The sequence below is a fragment of the Canis aureus genome, chromosome 12 (genome assembly GCF_053574225.1).
Source record: "Canis aureus isolate CA01 chromosome 12, VMU_Caureus_v.1.0, whole genome shotgun sequence".
In the NCBI taxonomy this organism is placed as follows: Eukaryota; Metazoa; Chordata; class Mammalia; order Carnivora; family Canidae; genus Canis; species Canis aureus.
The window spans coordinates 48,080,944-48,094,831 of record NC_135622.1 but is presented as its reverse complement, the minus strand read 5'-3'; the positions used below and the strand labels follow the sequence as shown (position 1 = coordinate 48,094,831).

At 36.4% G+C, this 13,888-nt stretch overlaps 2 long non-coding RNA genes across 3 annotated transcripts in view; one reads left to right on the top strand and one right to left on the bottom strand.

Moving 5' to 3' along the window:
• The first annotated feature begins 3,521 nt into the window (after positions 1-3,521).
• The window catches only part of LOC144281155 (uncharacterized), a 37,883-nt gene continuing 27,516 nt past the window's right edge, over positions 3,522-13,888 (top strand). The window contains exon 1 of the long non-coding RNA XR_013349602.1: positions 3,522-3,703. This is a non-coding gene — a long non-coding RNA (uncharacterized LOC144281155). The remainder of the gene's footprint in view (positions 3,704-13,888) is intronic.
• The window catches only part of LOC144281156 (uncharacterized), a 121,735-nt gene continuing 116,971 nt past the window's right edge, over positions 9,125-13,888 (bottom strand). For both annotated transcript variants that reach the window (XR_013349603.1, XR_013349604.1), the window contains one exon: positions 9,125-9,584. This is a non-coding gene — a long non-coding RNA (uncharacterized LOC144281156). The remainder of the gene's footprint in view (positions 9,585-13,888) is intronic.

Genomic DNA, 13,888 nt, shown 5'->3' with positions numbered 1-13,888 from the left:
CAAAACCAAGCCAAAGTACTTTCATTTTTGTAAGCAAAGCTATTCAGTTCAGTTCTCTATAGCATCCACCTCAAACTTAGTTCAAGGCCTCCTGTTATATTCCCAAAGACTTCATTTAAACTTTGAAAGTATATTTTTGGAGTTCGCAGAGTGCAGTTTTCCTCCTCAGTCTCTGTCACAATGTGGGAGGAAGAGTTTCATACTTCCTGGTTTGCTACCATGAATGTCACATTTCTATTACAAGATTAGTCCTTTATTTCTAATCATTTTTACTCATTGGATATGCAATCTGCACTGGATTTGAGCAGTTTTAAATTTACTTTAAAATTACTTCCTTGAGGAAAAATAAGTATTATGGTTCTTATTGCTAGAATAGCATTACATGAAAGACAAGGAGAGAGAGGCAGAGACACAGGCAGAGAGAGAAGCAGGCTCCAACGCAGGGAGTCTGATATGGGACTCGATCCTGGAGCTCTGGGATCACCCCCTGAGCTGAAGGCAGATGCATCACCCCCTGAGCTGAAGGCAGAAGCCACCCAGGTGTCCCTGATTACTTGATTCTTAATCTGCTTAAAAAGATGAACACTTTGGGGTGGCTCAGTTAAGTGTCTCTGCCTCTTGATTTCAGCTCAGGTCTTGATCTCAGGGTCATGAGTTCAAGGCCCATGTGGAACCCACTTAAAAAAAAAAAAAAAGAGATGAGCACTTTCAAAGTGTTAGGTATTTCTACAGGTGAGACTAGGGAAATTTCCTAAATGTCCTAAGAATAGGAAGGGGGTAGGAAAGAGTTTGTATGTGTGAGTTACTGGTATTGGTAGATTTAGCTTCTACCCACCTCCCACCTCCAGCAAAGCCATCATTTCAGTGGTTTCATGTCTTCACTGAGCAACCAGCTATCACAGCTAAATTCATTTGGTCTCTTCCTCACCCCACTTGCCTAAGGTATTAATAAGCCAGTCATTTAACACGGTCACTAACCACTGATTATTTATCCTCATTCTTATGTCTATAAAGAGTTCAAGTTTCTGACTAATCAGGAATCTGCTGATTAATTAAAAGTTAAAATGGCAGCAGAGTGAGTAGGCAGGGAGAATCTTTGCTCCAAATGATCTTAAATGTCTCCAACCAATGGAGCATCACAGCCCTATGATGAGTGGCCTTTGTTAACAAGCCCACCTTTAGCATGTCCATGTCTCCCTGGACAGACCAACTTGTTTCTAATCAGGCAGTATTGATCTTCTCCACAATTATTTGTCAAACCAACATTTACAGCAAATGTTCAGACTCTGAAGATAACATACCTCATTTTGCTATATCATCTTAATTGAATGTCAGGTTTAAGGAATGCCATCTTCAGCAGGATATAAAAGCCCATGATAACGGTTGATGAAAAATTTCTCCCTGTTAATTCTTCCTATTTCCTGGACATTCTGTACACCACTACTTCTGTCTAGTCTTGCTATTTAATTGCAAACCTTGGCAGAGACTACCATAGTTCTCCATTCATGTAAAGCACAAAGAAGTCACTGATAACATAAAACAAACTTATATTGGTCTACATAGAACCATGGCATGTATCTTGATCATTTGAAAACATCTGCCTAAAAACAGCTTAAAGTTCTAGAGAAATAAAGTCTATCTACCACTTGGAGCTTTATAATCTAAATCACTAATCATCTAATTAGATCTTCCTGAACTAATATAATTTGAGTCAACAGAGTAAATACTTAATTTCTTATATACTTCTGTGCTAAGCCCATGAAACTAATTCATTAAGAAATATTCAAAGCAAATGCTGATTTCTTTTTCCAATCTTTTGTAGCACAGTACCAATGATTCTTTTTTTGCTTATAATAGTTACTTTATAAATTTCTTTTAAAATTAAATGTATATTATGTCGGAGAATAAGATAATTTGAATGTGCTTATTAAACACATAGACTCTTACAGGGTAAACCAGATAAAATACAAATTATGTTTTCTCCCTTAAAGTAAGATTATGATGTATCATATAGATGAAAGCTTTAAAGGTATAAAAATTATGATTAATAAAGTGGAATTCTAAGATAATGCCCTTAAAAGAAATTAGAAGATGTTTACTTTTCCTCTCAGCACTGATGTGTTAATTGTGTTTATTGACGTATAGTTGACATATAATATTGTATTAGCTTTATATATACAACATAATGATTTGATACATGCATCTATTGTGAAGTGATTATCACATACAGTTACAATTTCTTTCTTGTGATGAGAATTTTTAAGATCTCTCAGCATCTTTCAAAAATACAATACAGTATTGCTAACTTTAGTCACCACGCTATATATTTCCTCTCCAGGACTTATTTATCTTATAACTGGAAGTTTGTACCTTTTCATCTTTTTTTACCCATTTCCCTTTTACTGTTTTTTAGTACTTAATTCAGCTATATATAAAATGTTCTGAATTTTGACATTTCTAGGATGTTTCTCCAGTTAATTATAGGCAATAATAAAAAGTGTTTTTTGTATTTGCAAATTGTTATCATTTATTTTTTCAACTGATATTCATCGAGTTATTATTCCTTACTGACTACAGTCTAGCTTGCAAGAGGCCAACCCCTAAAAAGATTGCAACAACACATCCCCATGCATAGCCTAGAGACACAAACCACCAAAGCCAGCAGTCTTCTGGCCACCTCTGGGCAACTCAGCTACTTTGGTTAATAATCCTTGAATAATAAATTGATTTTAAATGACATGAACACCAAACCCATTCACTTGGTTTCATTCTCCTACAGCAAATACTGACCATCTCATTAATAGTTAAAAACTACAGCTGCTAATGCTTGGGAACAAGATGGCTAATTTACATATCTTGGATTCTAGCAAGGGTTCTCTAGCACGTCTCACCAAATCCGTAGAGGGTTAGGTTTTCTCCCAGGCAGGTAAAGGGCAAAAAGACATCTACAGCTCCAACACGAATATTAATAAAGTTGTAAAGTAGCAAGTAATTGAACCATATCAATTATTTATCTAATTATGAGGTTAGTAGTCATCTAAAATTACTCAGCAAGCAACTCCAGAGACGATGAGGTACTAATATACAAAGTGCTACCCAAAATCATCAGGCCTGCAAAACTCCATCTGACAATGCTTCAACATTAATTAACTTTAAGATTTGAAGGATGAGTAGACAAATGAGGATACGGTAAAAAAATTTCTACATAGAAAACATTGGGTCTTTGAATGCTGGAGGTAAGAGCAAGCACAATGTTTTTGATGAAACGATTCCTTATCTTCTCAGGTTATCATTTGGGACAACTGTAGGTAACCTAATTCCATGTTCACACTCTATCCCTAGAATCTGTGACTATGTTGCCCTACAGGGCAAAAGTGCAAATGTGATTAAGTTAAGGATGTTGAGCTGTATAATACAGGATAATACAGGTGGGCATAATGTACTCAGGTGACATGAGAACAAGATGGGGAGGTCACAAAGAAGATGTGATGACAAAAGTAGAGGCCAGTGAAAGAGAGAGAGAAAAATAGAGACAGAGATTTCAAAATGCTAGGATACTGTCTTTGAAGATAGGAGGGACTACAAGCCAAGAAGATGCTGAAAACATTTAAAAACTGGAAAAGCGAAGGTAGTGGATTCTCCCCAAGAACCTGCAGAAGTTACACAGCCCTGTGGATCCATTAGATTTCTCACCTCCAGAACAGTAAGGCAATATTCTAATTTTGTAATAATTGTTACAGCAGCAATAGGAAACTAATACATTCACCAATCTCTTCCCAGAATAAATTCATCAGTACCTTAAATTCTCTCATTTCTATTCCAAGGCACTAGGAATGATAAGCTAATTCAATAGCACAATAGTTGTACTATTTCCTATTTACCTTTAAGAGAAAATTGTTTAAATACATAGAGTTTTGAAATTTCTCCCATGAAAACATGAAGTAAACTGATTAGATAAGCAACATAGTGGGTTATCCAGTTGCCCTCTTAGATTCACAAGAATGCAAAGCATAAAATAAAATCATGGCTATGGAAGAGTCCCATCCATAGAAAAGATAATTCTTTAAGACCTATAATAACCTATAGCAGAGAAAAGTTTATGAAGAACATTGTAAAACTTAAATATCTGAATAAAAAGATCTATCTGGGGAGAGGGAATGGAGCCCTCAGAGGAATCATGCATATACTACCTAAATCAGGAAGCTGGGGCTGAAGGAAGCAGGAATTTGGGAATTATCAATTGAACTACAGCCTTCAGTCTTGAGTCCTAGGATTCAGTGGTTGAAGATTTAGTCCTAATGTACCCTTTGCCCTAACCACACCTTGGGTGAAGAGCATAATGATAGTTGTTTGGCATACTCAGGAAAGTTCAAGAGCTGATTCACTTCCACTTCTAAAAGTAAGCATAACAATAGCCAAACTGTGGAAGGAGCCTCGGTGTCCATCGAAAGATGAATGGATAAAGAAGATGTGGTCTATGTATACAATGGAATATTCCTCAGCCATTAGAAACGACAAATGCCCACCATTTGCTTCAACGTGGATGGAACTGGAGGGTATTATGCTGAGTGAAGTAAGTCAATCGGAGAAGGACAAACATTATATGGTCTCATTCATTTGGGGAATATAAATAACAGTGAAAGGGAATAGAAGGGAAGGGAGAAGAAATGGGTAGGAAATATCAGAAAGGGAGACAGAACATGAAGACTCCTAACTCTGGGAAACGAACTAGGGGTGGTGGAAGGGGAGGAGGGTGGGGAGTGGGGGTGAATGGGTGATGGGCACTGAGGGGGGCACTTGACAGGATGAGCACTGGGTGTTATTCTGTATGTTGGTAAATTGAACACCAATAAAAAATAAATTTATTAAAAAATAATAAAAGTAAGCATAGTCTTTTGCCTCCAATTCCTCCAGAATGTTTTTTTTTTTTTTTTAAGATTTTATTTGTTTATTCATGAGAGACACACACACAGAGAGGCAGAGACATCGGTAGAGGGAGAAGCAGGCTCCATGCAGGAAGCCCAATGTGGAACTCAATCCCAGGACCCTGGGATCATGCCCTTAAATGCAGATGCTCAATCACTGAGCCACCTAAGTGCCCCAGAATGTGTTCTTTAATGGAAATAAAAATGACTCCAGTCTGCTTTTACTGTACTACAAAAAGTCCAGGATCTATCCCAATATTTCAGAAGATACTTAGAAATGGGGAAACATTTATTTCCTCAACTCTTACTCCACAGGCCCTCTGAAGGGCACTTCAACCCAACACAATCCTTCCATCTATATTCCTTAAAGCACTAGCGACACAAGCCCATTTTTTTTGTAATGTACTTTTCCAAAGATTTGGGTATGACTAAAGAGTTCTAAAGCACAGCAAGGAACAGTGAACAACTTACTATTAAATGTCAGGCATAAGTCTCTGGAATTTCCTAGTTATCCAGGCAGACTGAGGGCCCTTTTTTCCCAAGCCCTTTCTTTCTTTCCTGACCTTCTTTTTCAGTTTTCCAGAAAACAACTCCAGCTCCTGTTAATCTGCTACACAGACCGACTCACTTCCTTTTGTTGTCATTTCTCCTACCAAGAGAAACCTGGTTGCTTGGCAAAATGTCTGTGAAGGTGTTTTCCAAACAAAAGAGCAGTGTGCTCCTATGAATCCCAGCTCCTCTTGGGGCCACAGGTGCAGACCATAGGCAGCTTCTGAAATAGTGACTTAGTCTCCTGGCACACGGGGAGACAATCTCTGGCCCAGCAGTGATTCGCTGGTCAGGCAGCCTCCAGCTGTAGCTTATTTCCTCAACTCAGTGAGCACCTGGAACTCATATTTATAAAAAAAGAAAAGGAAAAAGAAAAAAAAGCTTAGTTGGTTTGAGCATCTGTCTCTTCACTGGGGCCTAGGAGGCTGGATAGGAACTCACAAAACTTCTGATGGAAACATGCTTAATCCAAATTTTGGACAAATAGTCCCATCTGAGAAAAACTTCCAGACACATGAAAACACTTGACAATTTCAAAGAAATTGAAGGCAACCAATATGAAAGAAGGAGTCAAATGCCATTTCTTCACAGAGTTAAAATGGAAGCAAAGTTATTCTTTTTTTTAAAAGATTTATTTATTTATTTATTTATTTATTTATTTATTTATTTATTTATTTATTCACGAGAGACACACAGAGAGAGGCAGAGACATAGGCAGAGATGGAAGCAGGCTCTCTGTGGGGAGCCTGATCTGGGACTCCATCCCAGAACCCCAGGATGATGCCCTGAGCCAAAGGCAGATGCTCAACGGCTGAGCCACCCAGGTATCCCAAGAAGCAAAGTTATTCTACCAAAAAAGTTTAGGAACACCTGGGTGGTTCAGTGGTTGAGTGTCTGCCTTTGGCTCAGATAGTAGATCCCGAGGTCCTAGGATGGAGTCCCACATCAGGTTCCCTGCAAGGGAGTCAGCTTCTCCCTCTACGTCTCTGCCTCTCTCTGTGTGTCTCTTGTGAATAAATAAATAAAATCTTTTTTAAAAAATTTACAAATTATCTAATTCCTATTTGCAAAGATATTCAAGGGGATATTGTATGTATGGAGCTAAAGGAATTACATATGGAAATGTAGGAACTACTCTGATAATCAAATTTTTCCTTGATACCTGTAAATGCTAGAAGTTAATGGGACTTCCAATAATTGCTGAAGAGGAAAAATGTTTGTACCCAATAATTCTATATTTAACCAAATTTTCACTTGTACTCACTGAGAACTAAAAAAAATGATCAAACATAAAAAAATTAAAAAGAACAGTAAAAAATTCAAATAAATTGAGAAAAGAAACAAAATGATGAATATGGTACTGACGAAATACATAGTCATGAGCATGGAAACCAGTAAAAACAAATAGACTAGCCCAGCAATTCTCAATTCTGGCTACACATTTTAAATTGCCTTATAGCATTAAAACATTAACAAATGCATACATTCATAAAAGTATTCACAGGTTATCGCATTCCTGCTCTTCGTGGGGTTCAGACATGAGAACTTCATAGAGTGTTCTCATTGATTCTGATATATAGGATTGATTACCCTAGTTTAAGTAATTTGGTGAGGGGTGTTGGGGTAGAGACTGCTTATGGACATGGGGAATGGAGATAGGAGTGAGCTGGAGAACATATTTTTTTAAATGCTGTAGTATGTTTCATTCATTTTTTAGTTTAAAAGCATCTTTGGAAATCTACACTTTGCCAGGCTTTTTGATAAGTGATGGGGAGGGGGTTAAATAATCATTGAAATAGGCCCAATCCCAGAATTCAAGGAATATAGAGTCTAGGGACAGAGATTGATAAGAAAACACATGGACACAGTACACTCTGTTGAGGGATGTGAGAAAACCACATAGGAAGTGCTGAGTGGGCTCCCAGGAGTACCTCCAGGGAGGTCCCTCCCCAGAGAAGCTGATACCTAACCTAAAACCTAATCTGCTTTTTACTCAAAAACAATGCTTTCAGGCACAATTTATGATATCTTTTTCTCTTATTCTAGTTCACTATCCTTGCCTTCTGCTTCATACCTGATTCGAGCCAATAGATTAGATAGAAAGGAATAAATCTGTAGGGACAGGCCTGTTGTTTGGGAAAAAGTGAGTCTGAGGGTTGATACAACAGACAGAGCCAATAGGGAAAGTCAAAGCAGATCCCAAAAGCACTATAGTCTTGGGACATTTTAAGAAGGAAAAATCACCTTGCATATCTCAGTGTTTCTCAAAGGCTGTATGAGAGTTCATCATATCTATATTTAATAGAGGGCTAACTATTGTGTCAAATTTTTAAGTGTATAGGAAAATATAATCTTGGTTTTAAGGGTAAATTTCCTGTGAGGTGTTTGAGAAAGAGGAAATTGTTTCCTTCAGCCGCTGAATTGTGTCCCTGGGCTAATAATCATCTTGTTGTGTGCTTCTGAACTCTTGCTTTTCCCAGTTTCCTTGGGGTTACTAATATTGATACCACCTAAAGCTTCCATACTACACTCTTCCTCTACAAGATAGTGGTCTTTCCTCACTGACTTCAAAGTTAAGCAGGAAGAATATGGGGCCAGACTGTATGCTCTTTAAGTGCCCAGTGTTTAATTCCCCACAATAAAATTACAGCTTTCTTTTTTTTTTTTTTTAAATAAAATTACAGCTTTCTAAGGAAATATAGGTTTTACTGAGGAGCTTGGGTAACAAAAGGAATTTGCAATGTATTAAGGAATATTTCAGAGTAAAAACTGCATTTTGCATATAACTAACCTTCTAGTCCAAAGAGGGCAAGAAGTCAGCACAAAAAGGGTACCTTTCATTGTGGACATACTCCAGTTCCCGGCTTACTCCCCCATCTGGAGTCCATTACCTGCCTAGAGAGTGTCTCCTGTTCCCACCTTAACAATGAGAATCCCTCCTCCTTTTAGAAAAACCCAAGTTGTTTATCTGAGTGGGCTTATCTGACTTTAAAATCCATTCAATTCTCCCCTCACAGAGAAAATCTATATACCGATTTGCTTCAGTATGTTTTCCAAAGCACAAGTAATTTATACTATAATAACACCACAGCACATGTAGGAAAGGGGAGGATGGCTTGAGAACAAGCTAGGACAAACCTTGTGTTCAGCTCCTTTCTGGCCCCTGTGTTATCTCCCTATTAGTGTGAAGTGCAGATATGATTGCTCACTCGTCTTGATCATCCAAATGGTTAACTATTGAGTCAAACACAGATTCTACTTCCAAAGTCAAACCTTTCATTTTCTGAGACAAAAAAGTAAAAATCCACCTAGGGGAAGATAAAAGTTTTCTTAACTGCCACCAAGTCTGTTCAGTTACTCTAAACCATGGCAGAGGTGATACTTTACACAGGTGTGCAATTTGTACAAAGTAGGGCAGCTGTCCTCTGTTTGACACTGCTTGTACAGGGCACTTCTGTGCCTATTGACCCGTGAGGAATAACCTGTTACAAAAGCATCCTTGTTCCCTTCACCACTCTTCTCCAACAAGAAATGCCCAGTAGGAGCTTTAAAATGGAAATATTTACATTTTTTTCCAATTTACCTTCTGAGACAATTCAAAGTTTTAATTATAGCTTTCTTAATGACTCTCCATTGACTTTGCCCTGGCATCCAAGGTGTAATCAATTTAATCTAAGAGAGTAAAGTATGTGAGCTTTCTTATTCTTCTGACTAGAAAGACAAATACATGCATATTGCCCATCCTAGGATGTCTTAGCAATTATAAAGAAAGGATGAGATTTCATGGGGAGGAGAAAATTTTCAGAATCTTGGGAGAGGCCAAAGGCCATGAATTTTTAAGAGCTGAATATACCCTCTCTGAGGGGAATTATTTACATTTTGCCAATAAAACGGGCTACTAATCTCAACTTCAAAATCATGAGTGGCTAAATAATGGTCCTGTAAACACTATTAACTAATGATGTATAATAAAACCCTCTTGGGAAATGAGTTATTCCAAGAAGAGAAAATGTTGGAAACCCATCTTCAGCAGGTCTGTTTGTCCTTTTATCAAAGACTTTAGTTACCTCAGGCCTCAAAGGAGCAGATAAGTGTTCCTCTCACTGAGTTCTTCTCAGAGATGATCCCAGTAGCAAGGAAAAAAAAGAGACCAAGACTTATTAATTGTACACTCTACTAAATTAGATCTGGCTTAATATTATACTCTTAAAGGGTTAGTTGCACTGTAGCTTTACTGGAAAGCTCTTGGTTATAATCCTAATTATCATAGAATTCTGTTTTTATTAACCCATTAGCAGTGCCTTATCAAATTAATTTGACACATATGTATTTTACTCTTTAAAGGAAAAGAACTATAAAATAATCATATGAACCTTGTAGGAGTAAATACCCCAAATACATGGTCCAGAATTGAAAAAGAGTATTATGTGGGATCCATATGAAAGGCTGTTTTGGAATTTGGCAAAGGAACCATTCAGCTATAGCCTGAAGATAAAGAGATACAGGGGAAAATCAAAAGCTAACTGGTAGGGGAGAAGTATGCAAATAGGGCTGTGAGTTGGAGACAGCCTTATTAATTTTCAGAGGAACCTTGTATACAATATCATGAACAAAGAACACTCACATTACAGATTCTGTACAGATTCACTGAGGAATAGAAAAGAAAAAAGGGGGAAAAAAGAAAACAAAACAAAACCAAATCCAAATCCAGTACAGTTAAAGGAGTGTGTGTGTGTGTGTGTGTGTGTGTGTGTGTGTGTGCATATCGCACTTAAAACTAGCACATGCATTAAAGCTTGATGCTGTCTGGAGCATATACAATACCTATCACTAGAAATCTGTTTACAGTTTTCATTTTCTAACACAACATCTTTTTGCAAAGAACAGGCCTCTTGCATTATTTATATTCAGAAGACTTGTATAATAAGGTACAGGTACATTTCCATTACATTGCATGCATTTCTATAAAGGTACTCAGTAGCAAAACTGATGCGGAGACTAATGAATCTTGTGTGAGGAGGGTGGCTTGGTGACTCAGTGAGGCTGCATGCCATTTTTACATATCTCTACATTATTTTTTTGCCCACTGTTACTTCCTAACATTTATTTAAAAAAATAAGCATCCATGCCCTTCTTTAAAATTTTCCATCTTCTGAATGATTCTCAGAATTATTCAGCTGCAAGACACTTCACAAACTATCAGAAAAAAAAAATTTATAGACCTGAATCTATTCCCTTAAGATTTCCCCAAGTTTTGTCTTACAAAGCATTTATTTGATGAAACAACTATGTATTTGGTGTGTGTGTGTGTGTGTGTGTGTGTGTGTGTGTGTGTGTGTTTCATTCTTTATGTTGTATATTCTATGAGTTTGGACAAATGTATAATGACATGTATCCATCATTATGACATAATATAGAGTACTGCCCTAAAAAGCCTCTGTGCTTTAACTATTTATCACTCTCTTCCTTATCACCTACCACTGATCTTTTTAATGGAGACATTGTTTTGTCTTTTGCAGAGCATTTTATAGATGGAATCATATATATAATATGTAGCCTTTTCAGACTGGCTTCTTTCTCTTGGTAAGATGCTTTTAGGTTTCCTCCATATCTTTTCATTCCTTCATCATTCATATCTTTTAGAGCTAAATAATATTCCAATGTGTGGATGTACCAGTTTTTGATCCATTCACTTACTGAAAGACATCTTGGTTGTTTCCAAGTTTTGGCAATTATGGATAAAGCTGCTATAAACATCCTTGTGCAGGATTTGTGTGTACATCGCTTTTCAACTCATTTGGGTCAATACCAAGGAGCATGATGGCTAGATCTTACAGTAAGATTATGTTTACTTTTATAAGAAACCACCGAACTGTCTTCCAATACGGCTGTACCAGTTTTGATTACATTAGGTATAAGGTATAGGTTATTCATCAATTTCCTTTATCAGTTTGGGAAAGTGTCTTGCTATTCCTATTTTGCTGAGAATTTTATCACAAATAGATGTTGAATTTTATCAAATGCTTTTCTGCCTCTACTTAATATGATCACATATTTTCTTTCTTACTCTATCAATATATTAAATGCATCAGTGGACCTTGGGTGCTAAACTGACATTGTATTTCTGAGATAAACACCAGAGCTGATCATGATCTATTATCCTTTTTATATACTGTTGGATATGATTTAATAAAAAATTTAAATCAATATTTATGAGGGATATTATACTCAAGTGTTTGCTGTGGTTATTATTATGTCTTTGTCTTGCATTGGTATCAGAATAATTCTGGTCTCATACACAAATTTGGGAATATTCTCACCCTTTCAGTTTTCTAGATCACTTTGTGTATAACTGATTTCATTTCTTCCTTAATTACTTGGTAGAATTTACAAGTGAAAACATCTGGGCCTAGAGTTTTCTTTACAGAAAGGTTTTAAGCATAAATTCAGTTTATTTAATAGATGATAGGTCTATTCAGATCATCTATTTTGTCTTTGAGTGAACTTTGATAGTTTATGTCTTTCAAAGAAGTTGTTCATTTCATCTAAGTTGCCAAATTTATTACCAAATTTGTTCATAATGTTCTATTATCCTCTCAATAGCTCTTAGGATATATAGTGACATCGACTGTCATTCCTGATATTGGTAATTTGTATCTACTCTCTTTTTCTTTATTAGCCTGTCTAAAGTTTTATCAAGTTTATTGATCTTCTGAAAGAACCAGACTTTGATTTAATTGTCTCTATTTTTAAAACATTTTTCAGTGAATTTAACTCTGTCTTTATTATTTCCTTTATTCTGCTTACTTTGGGTTTAATTTGCTCTTCTTATTTTGCTTCATAAATTAGAAACTGAGGTCATTGATTTAAGACCATGCATCTTTTCTAATAAATGCTTTTGTGCTATAAATTTCCCACTAAATTCTCCTTTAATGACATCCCACGATTTTTGATGTTGTGTTTTTCTTTCTTTCAGTTCAAAACATTTGTAATTTCCCTCTTCTCCTTTGGTTCCTGGATTATTTAGAACTATTTTCAAATACCTAGGGATTTTCTGGAGAGCTTTCTGTTATTGATTTCTAATTGAAATCCATTGTGGCACAAGAACATACTTTGTATGACTTGAATCCTTTTAAATTTATTGAGGTATTTTTATGGCCTGGAATGTGGTCTATTTTGGTAAATATTTCATGTGCTCTTGAAAATAATGTGTAGTCTGTTGTTGGTTGGAGTGTTCTATAAATGTCCATAGGTAAGTTGGTAGATATTGTTGTTTAAGTCTTGTATGTCCTTTATGATTTTTTTAAAAATATTTTATTTATTTATTTATGAAACAGAGAGAGAGAGAGAGAGACAGAGACAGAGAGAGAGAGAGAGAGAGAGGCAGAGACACAGGCAAAAGGAGAAGCAGGCTCCATGCAGGGAGCCTGACGTGAGACTCGACCCCAGGTCTCCAGGATCAGGCCCTGGGCTGTAGGCAGCACTAAACCGCTAAGCCACCCAGGCTGCCCATCCTTTATGATTTTGTATCTACTAGTTCTGTCAGTTATGGAGAGAGAAGGTTATCAAAATGTCCGGCTCTAATTTGGTTTTATATCTTTCTCCTTGCACTTACACTAATTTTTGCCTCATGTATTTTGAATATGTTACTAATACATAAACTTTTAGGAATGTTATATCCCTTGGATGAATTGACTCCTTTATCAATATGAAATAACATTCTACATCTAAGATAATATTATTTTCTCTGAATTATACCTTGTCTGATATTAATATAGCCACTGAAGCTTTTTCTGATTCATGTGAGCAAAATATATCTTTTCTTTTCTATCACTTTTTGCCTAGCAGTGACTATTTTTTTTAACATACTCTATTTGCAATGCAGCATATAGGTGAGTCATATTTTTTTTAATAAAAAATGAGAACTGCTGCACTTGGGGTGTTTAGACCACTTATATATAATGTGATAATTCATGTAGTTAGGTTTATCTTTATCATCTTGGCATTTGTTTTTCGGTTTTTCTAATTTTTTCCCCATTTTTCCTTTTTCTGCTTTATTTTATATTAATATATTTTATTTTATTTTTTTAATTTATTTTTTATTGGTGTTCAATTTACTAACATACAGAATAACCCCCAGTGAGCGTCACCCATTCACTCCCACCCCCAGCCCTCCTCCCCTTCCATCACCCCTAGTTCGTTTCCCAGAGTTAGCAGTCTTTACGTTCTGTCTCCCTTTCTGATATTTCCCACACATTTCTTCTCCCTTCCCTTATATTCCCTTTCACTATTATTTATATTCCCCAAATGAATGAGAACATATAATGTTTGTCCTTCTCCGACTGACTTACTTCACTCAGCATAATACCCTCCAGTTCCATCCACATTGAAGCAAATGGTGGGTATTTGTCATT